Source organism: Cryptomeria japonica, chromosome 2 (assembly GCF_030272615.1).
Source record: "Cryptomeria japonica chromosome 2, Sugi_1.0, whole genome shotgun sequence".
Lineage (NCBI taxonomy): Eukaryota > Viridiplantae > Streptophyta > Pinopsida > Cupressales > Cupressaceae > Cryptomeria > Cryptomeria japonica.
The window spans coordinates 514,116,607-514,123,246 of record NC_081406.1 but is presented as its reverse complement, the minus strand read 5'-3'; positions in this window follow the sequence as shown (position 1 = coordinate 514,123,246).

The following is a 6,640-nucleotide window of genomic DNA, read 5'->3' as shown; positions in this document are numbered from 1 at the left end:
ATATCTAGACCAATATCCATCCAGATAGATAGGTTTGACATGAATGACAACCATACAAGCTCATGCTAACAACAATCTCCAACAATAATGAACCAACAAAACAACAATTGGATATATAGTTATCAACCAACCACACAATAATGTAATACTAATTCTAACATTATGCTAGCCAGGTAATTATGCAAAAGGGTCTTCAACAATACTTTTATGGGTGGCATTGATCGAGTGCTCCACAATTTGGATAAGAATTTGACCATTCCCTACCTAAAGCACTATTTTCACATTAGATTCTTTGGGGAATTTGTCCCAAGATTCCCAATACTCATAGAGGGTGAATGAGTCTAGACTTCCTCAAAAGACTCATGGGTTTTACTCTGGATGGTTTACTGGTTGATATCATTGGTGATGTAATGTATGAAGAGATTGAATGAGTTGTGGATTTCAAACATGATTTGAAGGGATTGATGGCATGGGGAGTGAAGACTCAAGAGATGAAGAACTAGATATGGAGACAAAAGATGTGGTGGCTAGTGGGGCTTTGGCAGAAGGAACACATCAAGCTCATTTTTCAAAATTGGATGAGGTTGGTCCTTCTAATGTCCTTGTCTCCCAGGTTTAATGTTTACGACTTCTTTTTGAAAATATGACCCGAATTTTGCCTATTCTGCAGAGGAGTATGATCTATCGGGATGAGATAGATGTTTTTGTTTATATTTTTGTTTGGAATCCATGATTCGGGTTTGAATATTTTTGGCCCTCTACTCTGTGAAATTTTTTGATTATTAATAATATAGATTATATGCAATTATTTATCAAAAAATACAAGAATACAAAAAATAAAATTACTTTCTAATTTTTTTTTATAAATCTAACAATAAATTAAAAAAACAAAACAAAAAAAAACAACATACAAGCAATTTTAAATGACAAAAAATTGAATTTGGTGCACCTAGTATAATAAAGTTATAATAGTGGGTGGTGTTGGGTGCTAAGGAGTACTGTTGGCCACAAATTTGATGTTAGGATTGATGATAGTCCAAAGATACTGAGAGGGGGGGGTGAATCAGTATCTAACCGATTTATAGAATATTTAACCTTATTAAGTATTTTGCAATCCAAAAAAGTGTATCGGTAAACAAGAATTAATGTAGTAAATAGGAACAATAAAGACAACATAGAAATCACACCATAACACAAGATGTTTAACGAGGAAAACCAGTGTGGGAAAAACCTCGGTGGGATTTATGACCCACAATATTCACTCACTGGCCAATGAATGGATATTACTTACAAGAGGGGCCTGCACATGCAGGAAGGCCAACTACCTAGAGCTCACTGCTCAATCACAAAAGGAAGTCTCACTGACTTACAAAATGGATTAAGAGAATCCAATATAATGTAATGCTATAATTCAACATCTGCTATGCCAGGTTCAATACTAGTTTAAGCTCATACCATAACCATAAACCCTTATACAAAATTTGTCTTAATATTCGCTTATCACTTCTACATCCATGCTACCTTACTTCTAAAATGATTTACAAGCTCTCATACATATATTAGTCTATTACAATATGCCTTGTCGGCTTTACAAAAGATATTTACAATTAAATATAAAAAGTTTTTCCTGTCGGCTGGGATGCCGGTGAACATTGTTGTCATTGCTAGTGAAGTTCTTGCCAGTGTCGGTGCCTGTGCCTGTGCTTGCCGATGGTTGTGTCTGCCGGTTTCCGCAATGTTGTAAGGTTTCCATCAATGACAACACATTAAATCATCAATTCTCATTGGAGTGTGCAATGCCAACAATCTCCCCCTTTGGCATTGATGGCAACACTAATGAGAAAAATACAAAAACTGTATCAAAAAATGAAGTCCAAAATTTGACCAAAAATGTGTGCTCCAAAATGTGTGCTCCCCCTGAGTAGATGATCTCATCTAGTAATCATTTTTCTCTGTCCTACTACTCCCCCTTTGTCATCAATGACAAAGGTTGTCAAAATTGTCAAATGAGTGCAGTTTTCAGCTTGAGCTTTGTAACCAGTTGGTTACAATCTGGAATAAGTCTGCTAAGACCAAATTCAAGCTCTGAATAAACCTATTACTGTCCTTCATAGCTACCCTATTTCTCTGAATTGTACCAGTGAGATGATGCATTTGTTCTTCCGGTGTCTTTTGACCTTGAATTAGTGCCTCAAAGATTTCTTTCCACAGAGAGATAAGATTATCTAACTTAGGACTGAGTTTGCACTTTAGCTCTTTGGATTTTTCCTTTATCCTTTCCTTATCTTTCTCTTTCTTCTTCAATTTTTCTTTAAATCCAGCAATTTCCTGTTCAATAACTTATATAGGTTCAGATGAACCAATGATATTATCAGCTATGTCATTAATCTCCTTTTGAACTTTGCTGATTTCTTTGTCAATATCCATTGTCAACATATTTGTCTTGCAAGTATCTCTATACAGTTCCGTAAACTCTGTAATTGTTGTGCTCAGTGCTCGTAGAAGAGTATCAATATGTTCCGTGCACTTCTTTATTGTTTCCTCATATAATTTCTCTTTTTGTTTTTCCATTTTCTCCTTGAATGTTTCTTCATTTATTTGATCAACAGTTAGTATACTGCCAATAATATATTTAGACAATGTGTCTAAGTCACTCAAAGAATCCTTATTATCTACATTGCATTTGGGTGCAATCAACTTAAGAATAGGAATTGTGTCATCAATTGCCTTATAGGCCAATGCATTACAGTCTATTATTTTCTTTATTGAATCCAAAAGTACTTCAGTCACATTGGTGGGTCTAAATTCTGTCAGTGAAGTATTGGATGTCTTCCCAGCTACCTTTACAATATCAATGCTTCTGGTGGGAGTAACCTCTTTGCTTGTCTCAACCTCTGGTGGGTCAGTCTGTGTTTGTATTTCCACTAGCAAAGGTTTTGGTTTCTCTATGGTTATCGGTTTCTCTTCTTGTTTTACTGTGTTATCTACTACCGGTATCTCCATTGTTTTTTCTTTATTCTCTACTGTCGGTATCTTAGTTAGTGTCTCTGTAGGTTTCTCTGTGCTTGCACTAGTATTGTTAGTAACCATTTCACTAACCAAGGGTTCCCTTGAATGCTCAGTTTTCTCTATCTGTACCCCAATCTAAATGTGTTTTGTCTGCGTTCCAACCTCAATATTATTTGTCAGTTGCTTAGTAGAAACATCTTTCTTTTCCTCTGTTCTTTCCTTATCGACTACAATGTTAACCTCATGAGTGTCTATGTTCACAATGTACAAAATTTCAGACTCAGGGTTTGTATCCTCATGTGGTGTATCCACACTTTTAGTATCAGTCTGTACCGGTGGAGTAACCAAAGGTGGTGGTAGGTTATCAGTTACTTTAATGTTTGGTAGTTCACCTACCTTGCCTTTCCCCTTGTCTCTGTCCTTTTGATAGAATCTGAAAGTTTTAGGTCTTTTCAATTCTTCTTGTTTTTCTTTCTCAATAAAGAAGTTTCCCCATTTGTTAGTTGTTTCTTTTGAAATTTCATTAACCCTGCCAGCCATTAGGATCACATGCTGGCGTCCACTTGCAAAAATTGACCTATTAGCTTCACTGATCAATTCATCAATTTCTTCAACAGATTTGACCAGATGTACAGCTAGAAGTTTCTCCATTTTAATTTTCTTATCTAGCTCCATAATTGCTAACCTCTTAGCATCTAACCGCCTATAAAATTCACTAGGCAAATCATCTACAACTTCTATTAACACTTTCTTATATATGTCAAGATGTAGGATGATGCTATTCTCTATACTTTCTTTCTCTTCATTAGTGAATGTATCATATAATTTGCTCACATTGGATAAGTTTCCATCATCAGTTATTTCATTCAGTAAGTTGTCCAATGGTGGTATAACCTGTTATTGATTTTTCTTCTTTGGTGTCAACTTCTTTGTTGGTGGTCTCACTGCCTGTTGCTTCTGCCTTGGTGTTCTTGTTTTCTTAGGAGGAGGAGAGGGTACCGGTGATGGTTTTCTCTTCCTATCAACTCGCTTAAACTCAACAGGAATTTCACTGTCAGAGGATGTACCAACCGGTGAGAGATGTGCCTCTGGTTGTAATCCTTCTAAATCACTTTCCTTTATTCCAGTTATGTTCATGAAATTTTCTTTAATTTCCTTAACTTGTTTAGATGCACTCCTTATGTATTTTTCTCTTCTCTTTCTCTATTTTAATGTTTGTACATCACTTTCTATTGTTTGTGCATTTCCAAAAATGTTTTCTTCGGGTTCTCTCGGGGCTTCTAATAGGGCTTTGGCATAAGTTTCAATGATGTTTACATCTGCCTCATATCTCATTTTTTTTACCCATACAGTTCTAGGAAGAAATGCCTCCATCCATATCTCATCCTTCTTTATTACAAAACATATTTCCTTCTCATATTTATCTACAATACTTTGTCGTAATCTCTCTCTTCTTTTCATTTTTTCTTTGAATATTTTGAAGTACTCTGTTATATTGTTATCCTTATCTATACCCATAACGGTGAAGATATCTAGTAGTTGTTTGCCTACCAGTATATCATAACCAAAGTCTTTCTTGTCTCCTTTGATCTTTTTTAGATTATCTATTAACTCATCTTTTAACCACTCACATACATCCATCTTTGCATCACTGTTGACCATATCATATGCACTTTTAATATAAAGACTAGAAACAGAGTTGAGTCAGTTTGCATGGGTGGCCTTATAACCTAAAATCATACTTATGAATCTAACATTCACATCTTTTACATCATTCACTCTTAGGGATCTACTGTCATAGGTTGCTCCTATTAATGCCATGACAGTGTTATTAGGAACCTTTTTAGTTTTATCTAGCCTGCTACTGGTGGAGGGTAAGCCAGTCACTGCCCTAGCTACTTCCTTAGTGATTTTACAAATAGAGTCTAGCCAAAAGAATTCACCATGAACTCTGGTAAGCACAATCCTTACTACCTCCTCAGGAAATTTTGGGATGTCAAGGATTTCCACAAAACCTAAAGTTTCAATAACCTTATGTTCGGGTTTCACAATTCCACTTTCATCACAAATAATAATTTTAAACATTTTCAATATTTCTTCTAAACCTAATTCCTCAATATAGCAATGAATATAGATTCTAGGATCTTTAGCATATGCAACACCTTTTGGAATTTTTGAAAAATCTCCTAGGGAATCATCCTGTTTCGCTATCTTGGGGATAATCTTAAAAATGGGTCTAGGGCATTTAACTATTTCCACAACAGTAGGGTTTGCAATAAATTCCGGAGTAGAGGAGGAAGCCATTGATAAATACCTTAATCTGCCTGATAGGTTTGAATGCTTGAAAGAAATTGCTTCACTTCTTGCTAAGGATGCCTTTGCTTGGATTTTCGCACTCTTTGAAAGTTTGAATGCTCGATGAATTGAAAAAGAGGGAAAATCACTGATTTATAATGTCTTTTCCTCCAACAAACGCATTAAATGTTTGCCGGTTAAGTGAAACTTAACACATCTGCTAGTAAGGAAGAAATCCATCTTCTCACCATCAACCGAGGGTAAATTTGCATGATTTTCAACTTGTTGCAATACCCCCAAGGGTCACTTTTCAGTTGGATGAAGAGTCTCTTGCCGGTGGAGTAATACTCTGTTCTATCGATGAAGGAATAGTCTCATCAACATTCTAATCTATCTTTCTAATCCATTTTCTTGAAAATTCTTGCTTTACCTCATCAACCTTCTCTTTGCCTTTCAAACTGGATCCTTTATTAGTTGCCGGTGAAGTCTTGCTTCTACAAAAATTTTACAATATGTCCAATCTTGTTACAAGCATAACAAGTCACATTGTTTTTCTAAATAGCCTTTCCATATCCTATGCCAGTTTGTGTTCTGCATTGATTAGATAAGTGCCCAAATCTTCCACAAACATAACATCTTACATTCATTCTCTAGTTTTCTAAATTGTGACCAATTTTGTTGCATTTGGAACATTGACCGGTGGGTGCATTAATGTTCTGATTATTTCTAGATCTACACTGATTTTCTCTATGACCATACTTGTTACAGTTAAAGCATTTCACATTAAATTTGTAGGCATTGGGTTGTCTTACCGTTTTACTATGATCATGATTGTTTGCAGTACCAGAACTTTCACCAACTTCAAATCCAAGTCCATTAGTGTCTCCATTAGGTTTTTGACTTTTCAACATACCATCAAGTTCTTCTGAACTTTTCTTGAATTTCTCTTTATGTTGATTTGCAATAGCCAACTCATTTTCTAGAATTCCCTTTTGTCTCATAAGTTCAGTTTTATCATGTTCCATGTGAATCAAATCTGTCTTCAACATATCATTTTCATGACTAAGTCTTAGATTTTCATTTCCAGCATCATTGAGTCTCCTATTCAAGTCATCTTCATTCTTCTTTTTGTCTTCAATGTCTTTACAAAATCTCATAGTCATGTCTTCCATTTCATTCCTCAAAGTCATGTTTTCTTGCCTCATATTTCTTACAAGCTCATTAAGAGTTTCTTTTTCATCATCATTACTCTATATCTTCTCATGAAGTTCTTTTCTCTTATTTCTAGCAATAGTGAGATTATCTTGAAGTCCTTGAATGAATTCTTGTTCAGTCC